Source organism: Anomaloglossus baeobatrachus, chromosome 7 (assembly GCF_048569485.1).
Source record: "Anomaloglossus baeobatrachus isolate aAnoBae1 chromosome 7, aAnoBae1.hap1, whole genome shotgun sequence".
NCBI classification, from domain to species: Eukaryota; Metazoa; Chordata; class Amphibia; order Anura; family Aromobatidae; genus Anomaloglossus; species Anomaloglossus baeobatrachus.
Window position 1 is genome coordinate 9,070,061 of NC_134359.1, and position 21,860 is coordinate 9,091,920.

A 21,860-nucleotide genomic window follows, 5' to 3' on the forward strand; every position below is an offset into this window, starting at 1 on the left:
TGTCAGGAGGAAGAGCGGGGGATTCTGAGTACAAGTAACCGAGCAGCAGCTCAATGTCAGGAGGAAGAGCGGGGGACTCTGGGTACAAGTAACTGAGCAGCAGCTCTCAATGTCAGGAGGAAGAGCGGAGGATTCTGGGTACAAGTAACCGAGCAGCAGCTCAATGTCAGGAGGAAGAGCGGGGGATTCTGAGTACAAGTAACCGAGCAGCAGCTCAATGTCAGGAGGAAGAGCGGGGGATTCTGGGTAGAAGTAACTGAGCAGCAGCTCTCAATGTCAGGAGGAAGAGCGGAGGATTCTGGGTACAAGTAACCGAGCAACAGCTCTCAATGTCAGGAGGAAGAGCGGGGGATTCTGGGTACAAGAAACTGAGCAGCAGCACTCAATGTCAGGAGGAAGAGCGGAGGATTCTGGGTACAAGAAACTGAGCAGCAGCTCATTGTCATGAGGAAGAGCGGAGGATTCTGGGTACAAGTAACCGAGCAGCAGTACTCAATGTCAGGAGGAAGAGCGGGGGATTCTGAGTACAAGTAACCGAGCAGCAGCTCTCAATGTCAGGAGGAAGAGCGGAGGATTCTGGGTACAAGTAACCGAGCAGCAGCTCAATGTCAGGAGGTAGAGCGGAGGATTCTGGGTACAAGTAACCGAGCAGCAGCGCTCAATGTCAGGAGGAAGAGCGGGGGATTCTGGGTACAAGTAACCGAGCAGCAGCTCAATGTCAGGAGGAAGAGCGGAGGATTCTGGGTACAAGTAACCGAGCAGCAGCTCAATGTCAGGAGGAAGAGCTGGGGATTCTGGCTACAAGTAACTGAGCAGCAGCTCTCAATGTCAGGAGGAAGAGCGGAGGATTCTGGGTACAAGTAACCGAGCAGCAGCTCTCAATGTCAGGAGGAAGAGCGGGGGATTCTGGGTACAAGTAACCGAGCAGCAGCACTCAATGTCAGGAGGAAGAGCGGGGGATTCTGGGTACAAGTAACCGAGCAGCAGCACTCAATGTCAGGAGGAAGAGCGGGGGATTCTGGGTACAAGTAACCGAGCAGCAGCACTCAATGTCAGGAGGAAGAGCGGGGGATTCTGGGTACAAGTAACCGAGCAGCAGCTCTCAATGTCAGGAGGAAGAGCGGAGGATTCTGAGTACAAGTAACCGAGCAGCAGCAGCTCAATGTCAGGAGGAAGAGCGGGGGATTCTGGCTACAAGTAACCGAGCAGCAGCTCTCAATGTCAGGAGGAAGAGCGGGGGATTCTGGGTACAAGTAACTGAGCAGCAGCTCTCAATGTCAGGAGGAAGAGTGGAGGATTGTGGGTACAAGTAACCGAGCAGCAGCACTCAATGTCAGGAGGAAGAGCGGGGGATTCTGGGTACAAGTAACCGAGCAGCAGCTCTCAATGTCAGGAAGAAGAGCGGAGGATTCTGAGTACAAGTAACCGAGCAGCAGCTCAATGTCAGGAGGAAGAGCGGAGGATTCTGGGTACAAGTAACCGAGCAGCAGCTCTCAATGTCAGGAGGAAGAGCGGGGGATTCTGGGTACAAGTAACTGAGCAGCAGCTCTCAATGTCAGGAGGAAGAGCGGAGGATTCTGGGTACAAGTAACCAAGCAGCAGCACTCAATGTCAGGAGGAAGAGCGGAGGATTCTGGGTACAAGTAACCGAGCAGCAGCACTCAATGTCAGGAGGAAGAGCGGAGGATTCTGGCTACAAGTAACCGAGCAGCACTCAATGTCAGGAGGAAGAGCGGAGGATTCTGGGTACAAGTAACCGAGCAGCAGCACTCAATGTCAGGAGGAAGAGCGGAGGATTCTGGGTACAAGTAACTGAGCAGCAGCTCTCAATGTCAGGAGGAAGAGCGGAGGATTCTGGGTACAAGTAACCGAGCAGCAGCACTCAATGTCAGGAGGAAGAGCGGGGGATTCTGGGATACAGTAGATTAGTTCTTTCTACTCGATCAGTCACCCTACGAGCCTCACTGATGACCTTACGTGGATATCCTCTTTCTAAAAAAGGCCTGTTTTTCAAGTGACCTTTTCTCTACCTCCTTATGCTGTATGGGGATTTTTTCTATTTTTCTCCTTTTGCTAAAAGCGATACTGGTTTTGGTCTATGAGCCAGTTTACTCGTCATACATCTGGTATGGGTTTGAGGGGTTTATGTGACTTCCTCACCCTCTGGCCGTATGAGCCAGATAGCCCTGGGCACAACTTTGTTGTGCTGGTGCTTTGTTTCCCTGCCCGCCCAGTGAAATGAATTCGTTCAACATGAGGGGGCGTGACGCCGTTGACAATGCTCGCTGCCTTTTTCTGGCGGCGGGTTCTGCGCATGCGCCGGCTACGTCACTGGTTGTGTGACGTTTGCGGTTCAGGCCTGCGTTCCACAGTGCGACCCGGAAGTGTGGGAGGGTCGGCACTGATGCGGCGTCACACGTGGGCAGCCGAGCAGGGTTTAAAAAGATGGCGGACGCAAGGCAGCGGTGCGCAGCATATAGGAGCCCCGCTGTTTGCCGTCCGGTAAGACCCTGCCAGTACTTTTTCCTATCAGTTCGCATGGTGAGTCTGATATATGATATTGGTATCTGATTTTGTGTATTTGTTTCACAGCATATCCTGTCCTGTCCTTCTGTTGTAAGGACTGACTCTCGATACTCCCCTGACGATTATCTTTGTATATGAAACGCGTTGGGAGAACAAGGACATCAGGACCTCTATCTCCCTAAGGGGACCAGGTGTTAAGTCCACTGAAATAGGACCACTGGGATGCCCAGGATGATATGAGGATCTTTGATAGGGGTTGGATCGCCGTCTGATGTGGTGAGATCGTTCCATCCTCCTCTATCTGTAATTATAGGGTTCCTGGACCTTTTTTGATACCGTGGTGGTCCAAGGCCCAAAGGGGTGAGCTGTCCCGGTATATGTTTGGCACGGGTCAGCTTACCTACTGTTGTTATCTGTACAGGCGCTGTCCTGGGCTTGATGGTACCCCTATACATGCTAAAGGGGATTTTTTGTGTGTTGGTTTTAAGATAACTATTGTGGAGGAAGGCTTTACCTGCTTCCGTTTTAATAGGACTCATTAAAGGTTAAATTTTAATACTTTGTACCCCGTCCTTGCTGCTTTTGTTTAAATTCACCAGTGTGGTACATTACCAGTAGCTATATAAATAAATAGTACAAGTAACTGAGCAGCAGCACTCAATGTCAGGAGGAAGAGCGGGGGATTCTGGGTACAAGTAACTGAGCAGCAGCACTCAATGTCAGGAGGAAGAGCGGAGGATTCTGGGTACAAGTAACTGAGCAGCAGCATTCAATGTCAGGAGGAAGAGCGGGGGATTCTGGGTACAAGTAACCGAGCAGCAGCTCAATGTCAGGAGGAAGAGCGGAGGATTCTGGGCACAAATAATCGAGCAGCAGCTCTCAATGTCAGGAGGAAGAGCGGAGGATTCTGGGTACAAGTAACCGAGCAGCAGCTCAATGTCAGGAGGAAGAGCGGGGGATTCTGAGTACAAGTAACCGAGCAGCAGCTCAATGTCAGGAGGAAGAGCGGGGGATTCTGGGTAGAAGTAACTGAGCAGCAGCTCTCAATGTCAGGAGGAAGAGCGGAGGATTCTGGGTACAAGTAACCGAGCAACAGCTCTCAATGTCAGGAGGAAGAGCGGGGGATTCTGGGTACAAGAAACTGAGCAGCAGCACTCAATGTCAGGAGGAAGAGCGGAGGATTCTGGGTACAAGAAACTGAGCAGCAGCTCATTGTCATGAGGAAGAGCGGAGGATTCTGGGTACAAGTAACCGAGCAGCAGTACTCAATGTCAGGAGGAAGAGCGGGGGATTCTGAGTACAAGTAACCGAGCAGCAGCTCTCAATGTCAGGAGGAAGAGCGGAGGATTCTGGGTACAAGTAACTGAGCAGCAGCTCTCAATGTCAGGAGGAAGAGCGGGGGATTCTGGGTACAAGTAACCGAGCAGCAGCTCAATGTCAGAAGGAAGAGCGGGGGATTCTGAGTACAAGTAACCGAGCAGCAGCTCAATGTCAGGAGGTAGAGCGGAGGATTCTGGGTACAAGTAACCGAGCAGCAGCGCTCAATGTCAGGAGGAAGAGCGGGGGATTCTGGGTACAAGTAACCGAGCAGCAGCTCAATGTCAGGAGGAAGAGCGGAGGATTCTGGGTACAAGTAACCGAGCAGCAGCTCAATGTCAGGAGGAAGAGCTGGGGATTCTGGCTACAAGTAACTGAGCAGCAGCTCTCAATGTCAGGAGGAAGAGCGGAGGATTCTGGGTACAAGTAACCGAGCAGCAGCTCTCAATGTCAGGAGGAAGAGCGGGGGATTCTGGGTACAAGTAACCGAGCAGCAGCACTCAATGTCAGGAGGAAGAGCGGGGGATTCTGGGTACAAGTAACCGAGCAGCAGCACTCAATGTCAGGAGGAAGAGCGGAGGATTCTGAGTACAAGTAACCGAGCAGCAGCAGCTCAATGTCAGGAGGAAGAGCGGGGGATTCTGGCTACAAGTAACCGAGCAGCAGCTCTCAATGTCAGGAGGAAGAGCGGGGGATTCTGGGTACAAGTAACTGAGCAGCAGCTCTCAATGTCAGGAGGAAGAGTGGAGGATTGTGGGTACAAGTAACCGAGCAGCAGCACTCAATGTCAGGAGGAAGAGCGGGGGATTCTGGGTACAAGTAACCGAGCAGCAGCTCTCAATGTCAGGAAGAAGAGCGGAGGATTCTGAGTACAAGTAACCGAGCAGCAGCTCAATGTCAGGAGGAAGAGCGGAGGATTCTGGGTACAAGTAACCGAGCAGCAGCTCTCAATGTCAGGAGGAAGAGCGGGGGATTCTGGGTACAAGTAACTGAGCAGCAGCTCTCAATGTCAGGAGGAAGAGCGGAGGATTCTGGGTACAAGTAACCAAGCAGCAGCACTCAATGTCAGGAGGAAGAGCGGAGGATTCTGGGTACAAGTAACCGAGCAGCAGCACTCAATGTCAGGAGGAAGAGCGGAGGATTCTGGCTACAAGTAACCGAGCAGCACTCAATGTCAGGAGGAAGAGCGGAGGATTCTGGGTACAAGTAACCGAGCAGCAGCACTCAATGTCAGGAGGAAGAGCGGAGGATTCTGGGTACAAGTAACTGAGCAGCAGCTCTCAATGTCAGGAGGAAGAGCGGAGGATTCTGGGTACAAGTAACCGAGCAGCAGCTCAATGTCAGGAGGAAGAGCGGAGGTGTAAAATAGTGAGTTTATGGAGATTTGATTCGTAGACTGGATTACATGCATTCATATAATGTATGTATATTTTGCCCCATGCCTTTAAGAGTGAGTTTGTGAGCTGGAAATACTGATCAAGAGTTTGAAATGGTAGAACCAAAGTCATCTGCTAGTTGTTCATCAAAGTTGTCAAAGAAGAGCTATATTCTGTTTGGAATGTTGGGCTAAGAACTGAAATAGCTATGAGGGACTTCTTTCTGTTACTCTAAGGTCAAAGCTCAGCGAGCCTCAAAGGAATTATAAATAAGTTGAAGTAGGTTTTGTTACAAGTCTACTGCGCAAGTACACTTATTTCGCGGGTAAAACGTACCACGTGACATGATGTAATGCTCAACTAAAATAAGGATAGTTACTTTTTGTATACCATGTAAAGAGATAAGGACAATCAGGAGGAGGGGTTTGGGTTATAAAAGAAGCCACACTTCAAAGGGTAGGCAGAAGGAGGGAGGAGAAAGACGGACTCATCAAGCCCGACCAGACCATCCAGAGAGAGACGGCTTACTACATCACAGCTATGTAAGATAAATGAACTGTTATTTTTTCTATCTGTCTATCCATCTATTAACTCAAGCCAAGACAGTTATTTTTCTCTAATGACTGTAACCTCAAATTCTTAATCTGAATAAATCCATAATATGTTTTTGCACCAATTCTCGCTCCAATCATTATATACTGGCTTTGCAGTTGTCGCCTTAAACCCAGTTTTTAACAGGAGGATTCTGGGTACAAGTAACCGAGCAGCAGCTCTCAATGTCAGGAGGAAGAGCGGAGGATTCTGGGTACAAGTAACCGAGCAGCAGCACTCAATGTCAGGCAGCAGCTGCAAAAGGAGGATAAAAGGGAGACACCAGATCCCAGCGTATTGTTCCCCCTCTATGAATCACTTGTAAGGCCACATCTGGAATATGGGGTCCAGTTTTGGGCTCCACACTTTATAAAGGACATTCAGAAGTTACAGTCAGTTTAGGCGGCAACTAGATTATTACAAGGAATGGAGGCCGCCCGTATGATAAGTAATGGAGGCCGCCCGTATGATGAGTAATGGAGGCCGCCTGTATGATGAGTAATGGAGGCTGCCCGTATGATGAGTAATGGAGGCCGCCCGTATGATGAGTAATGGAGACCTCCCATATGATGAGTAATGGAGGCCGCCCGTATGATGAGTAATGGAGGCCGCCCGTATGATGAGTAATGGAGGCCGCCCGTATGATGAGTAATGGAGGCCCCCGTATGATCAGTAATGGAGGCCTCTGTATAATGAGTAATGGAGGCCCCGTATGATGAGTAATGGAGGCCCCGTATGATGAGTAATGGAGGCCCCCGTATGATGAGTAATGGTGGCCCCCATATGATGAGTAATGGAGACCACTGGTATGATGAGTAATGGAGGCCCCTGTATGATGAGTAATGGAGGCCCCCGTATGATGAGTAATGGAGGCCCCCGTATGATGAGTAATGGAGGCTGCCCGTATGATGAGTAATGGAGGCTACCGTATGATGAGTAATGGAGGCCCCCGTATGATGAGTAATGATGGCCCCCATATGATGAGTAATGGAGACCACTGGTATGATGAGTAATGGAGACCACTGGTATGATGAGTAATGGAGGCCCCTGTATGATGAGTAATGGAGGCCCCTGTATGATGAGTAATGGAGGCTGCCCGTATGATGAGTAATGGAGGCCCCCGTATGATGAGTAATGGAGGCCCCCGTATGATGAGTAATGGAGTCTGCCCGTATGATGAGTAATGGAGGCTCCCGTATGATGAGTAATGGAGACCACTGGTATGATGAGTAATGGAGGCCCCTGTATGATGAGTAATGGAGGCCCCCGTATGATGAGTAATGGAGGCCCCCGTATGATGAGTCACTGAGGTTACCCGCGGCCACCGCTGGATCCAGTAACAGCGGGTAACCTCAGTGACAGCTCAGCTGATCGCACGGCTCTCTTCATTAGCTGCGTGGAGGTGACCGGAGCGGCGGTGTGTGCTGCAGCTCCTGTCACCTCCATGCAGCAGCGCTGGATGCGACGCTGGACCATCCTGGAGTACGCCGGACATGGAGGGCTTTTTGGGGCTGATTAAAGTGGTGAACCAGGGTATATGTGTGTGTTTTTTATTTCTAATAAAGGATTTTTTCTGGTGTGTGTGTTTATTTACTGTAATTTACAGATTAATCATGGAGGGTGTCTCATAGACGCCTGACATGATTAATCTAGGACTTATTGGCAGCTATGGGCTGCCAATAACTCCTTATTACCCCGATTTGCCAAAGCACCAGGGCAAATCGGGAAGAGCCGGGTACAGCCCCAGAACTGTCGCATATAATGTATGCGGCAATTCTGGGCGGCTGCTGACTGATATTGTTAGGGTGGGGGGCTCCCCATAACGTGGAGCTCCCCATCCTGAGAATACCAGCCTTCAGCCGTATGGCTTTATCTGGCTGGCATTAAAATTGGGGGGGACCGCACGCCGTTTTTTTTTAATTATTTATTTATTTATTTTACTGCACAGTATAGACACGCCCACCGGCTGCTGTGATTGGGTGCAGTGAGGCACCTGTCACTCAGTGTGGGGGCGTGTCTCACTGCAACCAATCATAGGCGCCGGTGGGCGGGGAAAGCAGGGAATAGGAGATTGTTTAATGAGCGGCCGGCTCTTTCAAAATAGTAAAAGCCGCCGCAGCAGTGTGAATGCCGTGCAGGGCCGCGCCGGGGATCGAGGAACGGTGAGTATGAGAGAGGGGGGGAAACTTCAGTTACTCGGGGGATTAGTGGTCACCGGTGAATCCTTCACAGGTGACCGCTAATCAGTACTCGACACAGACAGAGCCGCGGTATGAGGATGAAGTCGGGTGAAGTTCACCCGAGTTCATTCTCATCGCGCAACTCTGTCTGCTGTCAGCCGACGTTTATAAACGACATTGTGCATCACACACACGGACATTCCACACGGACATTCCACGTACACATACACGTTAATTCCACACGCACACACGGACGTTCTGCACACAAACACGGCTAGCATACGCAATTCACACAGGTGCCACACGGACCATAAAAACGGACACAAAAACAGGACACGGACCCGAAAAACGGCCCATAACACACGTGCGTGTTTTTCACGGACGTGTGAAGGGGGCCTAAGAGTATATTTTTTAACATTTGGTGAGCCAGCCATTCGTGATTTTTTTTTACGTTTTTTGTTGTTCCTTAACTTTGCATAAGGGGGGTCGAAGTAATAAGTATCTCAAGTATCTCCTGCAAAGGATCAGGAATCAACAATTTATAAAAATCACGCAGAACCTAGGAAATACGTATAAGTCAAGTTGCATGAATGTTTTTTTTTTTTTAATGAACTTTAAAGTCTTTACAAAGCTACAGAAGTTAACTTTTGACGTATTTTTGAGCAAGAAAGATAAAGTCAGTCCATAAGAAGTATTGGACGTGCTGAGCAAGGTGAATCAAGTCTTACAGGATCATCCATCAGATCATCTGATCATTTCAGGTAAGAAAATGGATTTTATCTCTTCATATGTTAAGCAAAGTAAACTTCAGTTCACTTATTCAGATATTTCTAATGTGGAAGAGATTTGGTTACGCTTTTATGAGGAGTGTGAACTTGAGAATTCACGTATAGAATGTGCAAGGTCTTTTAATAGAGAGAAACAGAAAATCAGAAATGTCTGTCATTTAGTCTATGATTTTCACAAGTTAATCGTAGAAAAATGTAAAAATGGTGGAAATAGACAACCTGAATTGTCAGGAAAGTCAGTGACAGAGAAATCCAAAGACTGCTTAGAACCTGGAATGTCCGTCAGTGATATTGTGAATTCTGACTGTAATGTTGGAAATGATAAATCAGATTTAGACTGTAATTTTGCAAATCAGAATTTTGATAATGGCGACAGACACGTGCTACGTAATCAAGGTGATTTTCAGCATACTGGGAAAGAAGCAGGAAATGACGTAGAGAAGGGGGAGGAGCCAGAGTGGGACACGTGCAGAGAGAAAATGGCGACGATCAGTTTCTAGAAATAGAACAGGCTAAGTTAGGAATTAAACTTAGAAAGAGTCTATTGGACATATGCAAATTAATTCCCGCATATAATCCTAAAATACATGTTTGCAGAAATTCAGAGATATTTGAAAGTTCCATTGAGAGGTTAAATTTAACCAATAGTGAGACGTATCAGTTATTCCGTATGTGGATACCTCAGCATTTCTTTAGACAATTGGCATTAAAAAAGTCTTCTGACAATGAGACATTTGATTGTTCAAATGATAACGATATCATAAGGCTGAAAAATCTCATCTTCTGTGCAAGGAATGAATCTGATCCAAATTATGAGATGTTGAAGGAATTACAAATTGAACAGAATGAGAGTACGTTCTCATTTATGTCCGTTTTTGAACGTTTGTATAGGGCGGTCATTCCAAATGTCAGATTGGATGTAATGATACGTTTATTCATCAAGAAATTTAATTTCCTTGATAATGCAGCTTGTGCGGTGTCATTAAATAAAAAGTCCCTATTCGAATGTACGACATTTATCGATTTTGTTAGAAGTCGCCAAAGTCAATCAAAACAGAAATTAATTAATTCTGAAAAACCAACACGAAAAAGGGAGAGTTTCTGTGAAAAACCAACAGTGTCTCCCAGATCCAGATATTTCTGTGATAGGATATATGAAATTCGAAGGAAAATGCATACGTGTTACAAACCATACAATCCATCCCAATTTTTATCATCTAAAAATCTTTTTCCACAGGAAAAACCCTTGTCTCCAGTGAGGGGATCGGTCACTGGGATTGAGGATCCCAGACAAATGATGAGTAAAAGTTTTGAAAGACAGAAACAGGTGTCTTGTGGAGATCCTCTCCCTGGGTTAGAATTTGATAGCCAGCGGCAGCTGGCAGACGTTCTTTCTCATTTAAGAGAAAAACTTGAATTACATAAGTTCAGAGATTCCTATAAGTTTAAAATGAATCTAATAAATCGAATCTTTGAAGAAAAATTTAGGTTTGGTCTTCAGCTAAATAAAGTGGATTTCTGGGTAAATTAATTTTATTGTTTGATAAATATGTTTATTCATATACAGTGAATCTATGCATATATATATATATATATATATATATATATATATATATATATATATATATATATATATATATATATATATCTATCTATATATTAAAGGTAGTGAGAGTAAATCAAGGTCATATTTTCATTTAGTAAAATAATAGTTTAATGTTATAAATTAATAATTGATCTCTGTATATGAATAATAATATTTAAAATAAAATAATAAGAGAAAGTAACAGATTTTAAGTGTTTCATTTTTATCATAAATATGATAATAATTTTATTCTTTTATTTCCCTCAGAATTTATCAGTAAAGCAGATTGATGAAGTATTAATTTTTTATTTATACATTTGTTCTTGTCCTCAATCAGGTAACATATATTTTATTGGGTAAGGTTAATCGCGAAAGCACGATTAATAATAATTATTATTTTCTCAGGTACCAATTGCCAGAGAACTATTACTTTAACGTTTCTTTTATGAATATACATACATCTTCTTTAGAGTTATTAGAAATGTAATCTGAGCTTTGGAGTGTAGTAAAACTGCTTGCTGTTTTGGAATGGTGTTCTTTGCACATAACTAGAGCATGTGACTTGGTACTAAAGCTAATAATAAATGTTTGTTCTATGGTCAAATGTACAGTATGTAATACATTGGAATTTGTATTTTTTTGAGAAGTACTTCAAATTAGTAACATAATTTTTGAAATGCGCATAGAATAATTGGAAAAAAAGGGATATGTGTCTGTCAGTTTCTATGTAGAAGTACATGTTAAAGAACCATGACAGTCTTGTGTGCATAGATGTGTCTATGAATGATTGATTGTCTGAGCAGCTGCAGATGTCAAGTACTTTGGATCCAGAAAAAAAAAGGGAATTTTTGTTTTAACTTCGAGGTTATAATATATGTATGTATACTATTAGAATAAATAAGTTATAGTACATAAGTATAAATAATGAAGGAATTTATACCGGGTATATCTTATTTTTAGACATTTCTTTAATATAGAGATGTTAGGATCTTTTGTGTTAAGTCACTTCTTTTACTGATACATAGATTGGTAATCATTTTTCTTTTCAAATATGGAAGTGATATTTATAATATGGTCTTGAAGATATACAACACAAATTTTAATTTAATTTAATCTAAACATATTAATTTTTATAATATCATATTTCATGATATTGAAAGGGAGAGGTTTGGTCTCAATCACACATTTATATTTGATAAATATATGTGTTTACAGGATACTTTAATAATTAATATTTCAAGTACAAAGGAAGAATTGGGAATAAAAAAAAATATATTTGAAGTATATCATAATGTATTTATATACTAAGAGAAGTGTATTATTTGCAAGGTTACATGACTTAATTATTTTTATAGGTTACTGATATGATAGGTATGGAAATCCTATAAGATACTGGTAAAATTAAGGTTATGTATTATTGAAGATATAGGTGTTATATACTTAGAAGGCTTTATTTATTCTAATTTTTATTTTTATTCCGATTTTCATTTTTCCTTTTATTCCTATTTTTTATATTAATTATTATTTAATATTCACATTTTTAATCAAAATCTTAATTCTACAATTTTTATTTTTTCTTCAGATTTTAAATATCTCAATTGAGAAAACACTTCAATATTTAGTTCAGTAATATCGAATATAAGAATATTACTTTATTAAATATGAATCATATTAAAAGGGAAAAGTTCCACTTTTTGGAAGAAAAGATACTTCCTTCATCAATATATACAATTGTTTACTTTCTGGTAATACATTATTTTTATATTAGTATGTTAACACAATAAGGATGAAATATTACTTATAGTTACACATTTTCTTATAGTAGGTTATTTAATAAATAATAGACAAATCAAATAAATTAAATTAGAGTAATAAAGATGGAAGATCGAGGTACATCTAGGTTTACCTTCCTATATTTACAAATAATATATATATTTTTAATCAATAATAATTTATAATGGGTATTATTGTGTTTTGATGGAATCATCCAGTCTTTTCTAAAAGGTTATTTGCTTTGGTTTATAATTTTACAAATGATCTAACTAAAAGCCACATTGTTGCCTTTCATATTTATAATATGATACATGTTATAGGTACACATTATATTATTTCATATTTTATATTATATTTTGGTTACATTCAACACATTGCCACCTATGGGTTTGGAAGGGTAATGCACCAATGACAAAAAACGTCATTACATGAGAATACTATTGTCTATACCATTATGCAGTATTATTACATCATTCTAAGTATCAATTATATTAATACTTCTACGATAATAATAATGACATGGTATTATAGTATTAGACTTATGATACGCTGTGACATTTATTAGTGATAGTTATTGCCATATTTGGTATCTAGATTAGGGAATGAAGTCTTCAATCAAGATTACAGAAGATAAAAAGACTTTATAATTTTCCTAAAGTTAAAAGGGATTCTGCAAAAAGGTCCAAAAGGTAACGTCTCAAATAAGACTGTGAAACATACAAAATACACTTACCGCGTTTGCACCTCAGAAACACAGTGATCTTATGGTTCAAGGATGGACAATGACACATGGTCTGTGCATTAAGACCTCCCTACAGATACTAAGAAGAACAATGACGTGTTAAAGTTAACCCCTGTCGTGCTGACCAAGAACGTCTTAACATCTGTCCCAGGATTTGACAACAGGCAGCATGGAGGATAAAGGTGACTAATGTAAATTACACTGCACAGACATCAAAGACTTCTGCTATTCTTCTACACTCATGAACTGTGGTTTATCAACATTGGCTATGGACTTTGTAATAAAGAATAAGGTTTATGGACTTTGATCTAACGATGATAAACGCAATACGGGACTGTATAAATTGGTAACCATTCATTTTTATCAAAGGATTTATTTCTAAGAGACTGTGTTTATGCCAGATTACATCGGAGATAAGAAGACATCAACTCAGAGGATATCATATGGTGACCGGATTTGTTTTTTGCATTTCTTTTTAGGTCTAGCGAAGTATAGTTTATATATTTTTATATGATTGATCAGTCACGGCCTATCATAACATGAATTCACATTATTATATTATTGAATTTACAACATGAATAATGCAAATTAATTATTATTCATCATTATTATTTATATTAATCCATTATCACCAAATAAGGAAAGAAGATTTGTTATTTTAATGATGTATTAATTAATTTTCGGGGTTACTCCACCCGCTTCAAGGGGGGATTGTTAAAAGCACTAAAATTAATACATCTAGTTATCAAATATTTTATAGTAGGACATATAAGTTCATAGTTCTGTTTATGTTGGAGGGCATAGGTTATTAATAAAGTTTATAAGGAATAAATATTAAAATGCCCATATTGAATATACTTGAGTACTAACATGGAAGGATATATATAAATCCTTTGGTAGCTTCTAGAACAGACCTGGGCAAGGGGCGGCCCGCGGGCCACATCCGGCCCGCCTGCTCTCTGTGACCGGCCCGCCTGTCTTCAGCCGGTGCAGTGGAGCCGGGCTGCAGCGTGCCGAGCAGGGAGAGATCCTGTGCAGGTCCGCACAGTCAGTGCAGGAGAAGGAGCAGCACAGCAGAGCAGACGGAATAATTCATCTTCCAGGACCTGCGATGATGTCACGCCCATGTGACTGTGTGGGAGGAGACACAGGATGCCGGGCAGAAAGCAAAGATAGTGAATCCTGAAGGAGATGTGGACACATGATGACTGGTAATAAGAAAAGAGGGGGCATGAGGGGGAGGGGGGCTGCAGGGTGAGGGGCATATGAGGGAAGATGGAGCTGCAGGGTGAGTGGCATATGAGGGCTGCAGACTGACAGAAGGATGTGAAGGGGTGCAGAGTGTTTGAGAGGGGTAAGTTGGGGTACAGGCAGGGTGAGATATGTGGGCAGGGTGTGTGACATATGGGGGTGTAGTGTGTGTGATATGGGGGTGCAGGCTGTATGGGGTGTAGTGTGTGTGATATGGGGGTGCAGGCTGTATGGGGAGCAGGGTGTGTGACATATGGGGGTGTAGTATATTACAGGTGTGCTATATGGAGGTGTATATAGTGGTGTAGTATATGGGGGTATAGTGATGTAGTATATTACAGGTGTGCTATATGGAGGTGTAATATATTACAGGTGTACTATATGGAGGTGTAGTATATTACAGGTGTGCTATATGGAGGTGTAGTATATTACAGGTGTGCTATATGGAGGTGTAGTATATTACAGGTGTACTATATGGAGGTGTATATTACAGGTGTGCTATATGGAGGTGTAGTATATTACAGGTGTGCTATATGGAGGTGTAGTATATTACAGGTGTGCTATATGGAGGTGTAGTATATTACAGGTGTGCTATATTGAGGTGTAGTATATTACAGGTGTAGTATATGGGGTGTAGTGATGTAGTATATTACAGGTGTATATAGGGGTGTAGTGATGTAGTATATTACAGGTGTATATAGGGGTGTAGTGATGTAGTATATTACAGGTGTATATAGGGGTGTAGTGATGTAGTATATTACAGGTGTATATAGGGGTGTAGTGATGTAGTATATTACAGGTGTATATAGGGGTGTAGTGATGTAGTATATTACAGGTGTATATAGGGGTGTAGTGATGTAGTATATTACAGGTGTATATAGGGGTGTAGTGATGTAGTATATTACAGGTGTATATAGGGGTGTAGTGATGTAGTATATTACAGGTGTACTATATGGAGTTGTAGTATATTACAGGTGTGCTATATGGAGTTGTAGTATATTACAGGTGTGCTATATGGAGTTGTAGTATATTACAGGTGTGCTATATGGGATGTAGTGATGTAGTATATTACAGGTGTGCTATATGGAGGTGTAGTATATTACAGGTGTAGTATATGGGGTGTAGTGATGTAGTATATTACAGGTGTAGTATATAGGGGTGTAATGATGTAGTATATCGGAGGTGTATTATATAGTGGTGTAGTATAATACAGGTGTATATGGGGGTGTAGTATATTACAGGTATATGGAGGGAGTGTAGTATAATACAGGTATAGTATATAGGGGTGTAGTGGTGTAGTTTATTACAGGTGTAGTATATGGAGGGGGTGTAGTGATGTAGTATATTGGGTAGAACTGAGGTAATTATATTAGTCCGGCCCGCTAAACCAATCCCAATTTCTCATGCGGCCCCATGGGAAAATTAATTGCCCACCCCTGTTCTAGAAGATTATGTCATATAGAACTATGTTCAACTAAAACACCCTATATGGATTGAACAGTTGGTATATAACACATGATGGAGGGGGCTAGTGGTCGCTCCTATACGTTGTCAGCTGCTCAGAAGGCTCGAGGCTGCAAGATGAACACATGCTGTCCAGTCTACGGTATATCCCCTGCCTTGCCATTCAGAACCCAAGGAGAGATGGATGAAGAATTCCCATTGATCAGTATGGACTAAATGAACTCTTTTTACGTAAGCTGGCAAAGTATATTATTTTTCCTTTCTGTAACTGAACCCTGGCAACCAGTTTTAAATAGATAAAATACATTTATTTTTTACATTTTTGAAGTCCTTTCTTTCATGCGCTTTTACGTATTTGAAGAAAAATATATTTAAGAGTATATTTTTTAACACTGCACCAGTAGAATAGTGAGTGCAGCTTTGGAGTATAATACAGGAGGTAACTCAGGATCAGTAATGTAATGTATGTACACAGTGACTGCACCAGCAGAATAGTGAGTGCAGCTCTGGAGTATAATACAGGAGGTAATTCAGGATCAGTAATCTAATATATAAAGCTGAATGTGTGTATGTGTGTGTGTGTGTGTGTGTATGTCCGGGATTGGCATCCGCACCGTCGCAGCTACATCCACAAAATTTTGCACACTCACACTTCTGGACCCCGAGAGCATCATAGGCTATGTTTTGAGGGGAAATTTTAACCCCACTCTTTACAGTTATTCACCAAAAAACTTGCCTCCATTAAAGCGAATGGAGCTGGGAGCCATAGTGCAGCCAGAACTTCAGAAGAATGCACAGCCACGCCCTTATATGGAATGTTGGTGTGTCACAATGCAGCTAGGGAAAGAGACAGACACAGACAGGGAAAGAGACAGACACAAAGAGACAGACACAGACAAAGAGACAGACACAGACAAAGAGACAGACACAGACAAAGAGACAGACTGACAGGGAAAGAGACAGAAGGGAAAGAGAGGGAAAGAGAGGGAAAGAGACAGGTTAAGAGACAGACACAGACAGGTAAAGAGACAGACACAGACAAAGAGACAGACAGACACAGGGAAACAGACAGGGAAAGAGAGGGAAAGAGACACACACATTTCTATCTATTTGTTTTGTGGTTTTTGTGTGCAGAATACATTTTTGTTAATACATTCTATTTCGTTAAGAGCATTAAGAGCAGTTATTAACCCGGGTGAAGCCGGGTAGTACAGCTAGTATGTTATATAGAGTCATTACACACAGAGGGATCTATTCCTATACTGTATATTATACTAGCTGTACTACTTGGCTTCGCCAAGGTTAATAACTGGTGTTAACAAAATAGATGTATTAACAAAAATGTATTCTGCACACAAAAACCACAAAACAAATAGAAATGTAATTATTAAATTGTTGCCTATATTAACCAATCAGAGCTCAGATTAACTGTAGCAAAATAGAAGCTAAGCTGTGATTGGCAGCCTGATAAATCTCCAGGCAACAGAAAGCCCTCCCCCGACAGTACATATTAGCTCACACATACACATATAGACAGGTCATGTGACTGACAGCGGCCGTATTTCCTATGTGGTACATTTGTTGTTCTTGTAGTTTGGCTGCTTATTAATCAGATTTTTATTTGTGAAGGATAATACCAGACTTGTGTGTGTTTAGGGTGATTATGTGGTGAGGTTGGTGTATGTGTGGTGAGATGTGTGCTGAGGGTGGTATATGTACCAGACTTGTGTGTGTTTAGGGTGATTATGTGGTGAGGTTGGTGTATGTGTGGTGAGATGTGTGCTGAGGGTGGTATATGTACCAGACTTGTGTGTGTTTAGGGTGATTATGTGGTGAGGTTGGTGTATGTGTGGTGAGATGTGTGCTGAGGGTGGTATATGTACCAGACTTGTGTGTGTTTAGGGCGATTATGTGGTGAGGTTGGTGTATGTGTGGTGAGATGTGTGCTGAGGGTGGTATATGTACCAGACTTGTGTGTGTTTAGGGTGATTATGTGGTGAGGTTGGTGTATGTGTTGTGAGATGTGTGCTGAGGGTGGTATATGTACCAGACTTGTGTGTGTTTAGGGTGATTATGTGGTGAGGTTGGTGTATGTGTGGTGAGATGTGTGCTGAGGGTGGTATATGTACCAGACTTGTGTGTATTTTAGGGTGATTATGTGGTGAGGTTGGTGTATGTGTGGTGAGATGTGTGCTGAGGGCGGTATATGTACCAGACTTGTGTGTGTTTAGGGTGATTATGTGGTGAGGTTGGTGTATGTGTGGTGAGATGTGTGCTGAGGGTGGTATATGTACCAGACTTGTGTGTATTTTAGGGTGATTATGTGGTGAGGTTGGTGTATGTGTGGTGAGATGTGTGCTGAGGGCGGTATATGTACCAGACTTGTGTGTGTTTAGGGTGATTATGTGGTGAGGTTGGTGTATGTGTGGTGAGATGTGTGCTGAGGGTGGTATATGTACCAGACTTGTGTGTGTTTAGGGTGATTATGTGGTGAGGTTGGTGTATGTGTGGTGAGATGTGTGCTGAGGGCGGTATATGTACCAGACTTGTGTGTGTTTAGGGTGATTATGTGGTGAGGTTGGTGTGTGTGTGGTGAGATGTGTGCTGAGGGTGGTATATGTACCAGACTTGTGTGTGTTTAGGGCGATTATGTGGTGAGGTTGGTGTATATGTGGTGAGGTTGGTGTGTGTGTGGTGAGGTTGGTGTGTGTGTGGTGAGATGTGTGCTGAGGGTGGTATATGTACCAGACTTGTGTGTGTTTAGGGTGATTATGTGGTGAGGTTGGTGTATGTGTGGTGAGATGTGTGCTGAGGGTGGTATATGTACCAGACATGTGTGTGTTTAGGGCGATTATGTGGTGAGGTTGGTGTATGTGTGGTGAGATGTGTGCTGAGGGTGGTATATGTACCAGACTTGTGTGTGTTTAGGGCGATTATGTGGTGAGGTTGGTGTATGTGTGGTGAGATGTGTGCTGAGGGCGGTATATGTACCAGACTTGTGTGTGTTTAGGGTGATTATGTGGTGAGGTTGGTGTATGTGTGGTGAGATGTGTGCTGAGGGTGGTATATGTACCAGACTTGTGTGTGTTTAGAGCGATTATGTGGTGAGGTTGGTGTATGTGTGGTGAGATGTGTGCTGAGGGTGGTATATGTGTTCAAGCACGTGGCAATGTGTGGCGCATTGTGTGTGTGTTCATATCCCCGAGTGTGGTGAGTATCCCATGTCGGGGCCCCACCTTAGTGTGTATGTGTGTGTGTGTGTGTATGTATGTTTGTCTGGGATTGGCATTTGCACCGTCGCAGCTACAGCCACAAAATTTTGCACACTCACACGTCTGGACCCCGAGAGCGTCATAGGCTATGTTTTGAGGGGAAATTTTAACCCCGCGCTTTACAGTTATTTGCCAAAAAACCTGCCTCCATTAAAGCGAATGGAGCTGGGGGCCACAGTGCAGCCAGAACTTCAGAAGAATTTGCAGCCACGCCCTCATATGGAATGTTGGTGTGTCACAATGCAGCCAGGGAAAGAGACAGACACAGACAGGGAAAGAGGCAGACACAGACAGGGTAAGAAAATCATTTGAATAGAAACAGACATAGACAGGGTAAGAGACAGACACAAAGAGACAGACACAGACAAAGAGACAGACAGACAAGGAAAGAGACAGACACAGACAAAGAGACAGAGACAGACACAGGGAAACAGACAGACAGGGAAAGAAAGGGAAAGAGACAGACAGGGTAAGAGACAGACAAAGACAGGTAAAGAGACAGACAAAGAGACAGACACAGGGAAAGAGACAGAGAGAAAGAGATAGACAGGGAAAGAGACAGACAGGGAAAGAGAGGGAAAGAGACAGACAGGGAAAGTGACAGAGATAGACAGACAGGGAAAGAGATTGAGACAGACGGAGAAAGAGACAGAGACAGTCAGAGACAGACAGACAAAGAGATAGAGACAGAGAGATATACAGAGGGAGAGACAGACAGAGAATGGGAGAGAAACAGAGAGACAGTTACTATCCCGGGCGTTAATACATTCTATTTTGTTAACAACAGTTATTAACCCGGGCGAAGCCGGGTAGTACAGCTAGTGTAATGTATATACACAGTGACTCCACAAGCAGAATAGTGAGTGCAGCTCTGGAGTATAATACAGGAGGTAACTCAGGATCAGTAATGTAATGTATGTACATATCACGCTCCCGATGCCTCAGCACCGCTCCTTACCCGCTGATCCGGTCGCACCATCCCGGCACCGCTCCGTACCCACTGATCCAGTCCACGTGTCCACCGGTCATGGCTGCCGCTCCCGCTCGTGCTCTCCTGTGTCCTGCTCCTGGTCTTATGAGTCTGACTTTGAGTCTTAGCCACATGGTTCTGTATAGGACCAGGCCGCGCCCACTCTCCTGGTCTTATAGGCCCAGCACACCTGAAGCAGGAAATGACATGAGGCTGTGCTGGGTATATAAGACCGGCCTTTCCATGTGGGCGGCGCCTGATCAACGTGTCTTGAAGCTTTGCCTTGTGAGCTAGGTGCTCAGGTCCCCTTGTGCCGTGTCCTGGACTACTGTTTGTCTTTCCTACCCGGCACCTGTGCCAGTATACCGTACAGTCTTAGGAACTCCGTGACCCCAGTGACTTTGTTCTTCCCGTCCCCTGTGGGACGCGGCTCCCATCCCGGCCACGCCAGTGCTCCGGCTGCCGTGTACCCTGCCCCTCGGTGGGGTGCTCGGTCCAGCGGATCCACCTCCTGGGTTTACCAGTCCTCCCTGCCCTGACAGTACACAGTGACTGCACCAGCAGAATAGTGAGTGCAGCTCTGGGATATAATACAGGAGGTAACTCAGGATCAGTAATGTAATGTATGTACACAGTGACTGCACCAGCAGAATAGTGAGTGCAGCTCTGGGATATAATACAGGAGGTAACTCAGGATCAGTAATGTAATGTATGTACACAGTGACTGCACCAGCAGAATAGTGAGCGCAGCTCTGAGGTATAATACAGGAGGTAACTCAGGATCAGTAATGTAATGTATGTACACAGTGACTGCACCAGCAGAATAGTGAGTGCAGCTCTGGAGTAAAATGCAGGATATAACTCAGGATCAGTAATGTAATGTATGTACACAGTGACTGCAGCAGCAGAATAGTGAGTGCAGCTCTGGAGTATAATACAGGAGGTAACTCAGGATCAGTAATGTAATGTATGTACACAGTGACTGCACCAGCAGAATAGTGAGTGCAGCTCTGGAGTAAAATGCAGGATATAACTCAGGATCAGTAATGTATGTACACAGTGACTGCACCAGCAGAATAGTGAGTGCAGCTCTGGAGTATAATACAGGATTAGTAATGTAATGTATGTACACAGTGACTTTAATTTCAAGTTGCTGAAATATTATAAATCTTTTTAGTTTCCCCCTTTTTTTTCGCTGATCGGAGAATTTTGTTATCAGCTCATTTTTGCTGCATAAATTACAATATAACAATGATAGGAAATCATGGTGGAATTTCTTACTTTTCATCATTACTTGTCACTTGGATTTTTTCCCCTGTTTCAGTCTTTCATATGGTAAAGTGAGGATTGGAGGAGCTTGAGCCTCGTGATTGCAGCAGTTTCACCACTAGGTGTCACTTTATCAGGAGTTCGGTTGTTGCGATTGCGCAGAACTTTGTTTACAGAAACATTAGTGCAACCAAAAGAAATCACGCAAATGACATTAGACATCGGAGTGACAGCAGCGTTCTCTGGGGATGATTATGTGCCGCCCCAGTGTCAGCAGCCAAGATTGCTCGGATCCGCGGTTGCTCGAGGGGTCTCCGGACTCGGGAGGGGTCATGCGGCCACTCGAAATAAAAGTGGGGTATTTACAAGGGATTTTGTGATTAGAGTTCTTGACGCCACCCACGGTGCGTGGTAAGATGGAGTACCACCGCTGCTGTTGGGAGCGCCCGGTGGCAATGGGATGGCAGCCAGGTGTTTAACCCCTCCGTGGGTAGGGGGAATGCCCCGGGGCTCGGTGGTGGTGCAGGGGGTATCGTTACGGAGGAAAGGGTCACTGCGTACTCACTCGGTCGAATAACACTGACACCGACAACTTGTAAACCGAACTTCTGAGCACCGCTGCAGCAGGGAGGGAGCACGCCTGGGTCCAGTGCCCGATGGTGTTGCTTGTTAGCCTGTGACCTTTCCCTTGGCACTTTCTTTACTGGTTGGCCCCTGTAGTATGGAACTAGTCGGGTCCTGCTCACTCGTATGGCT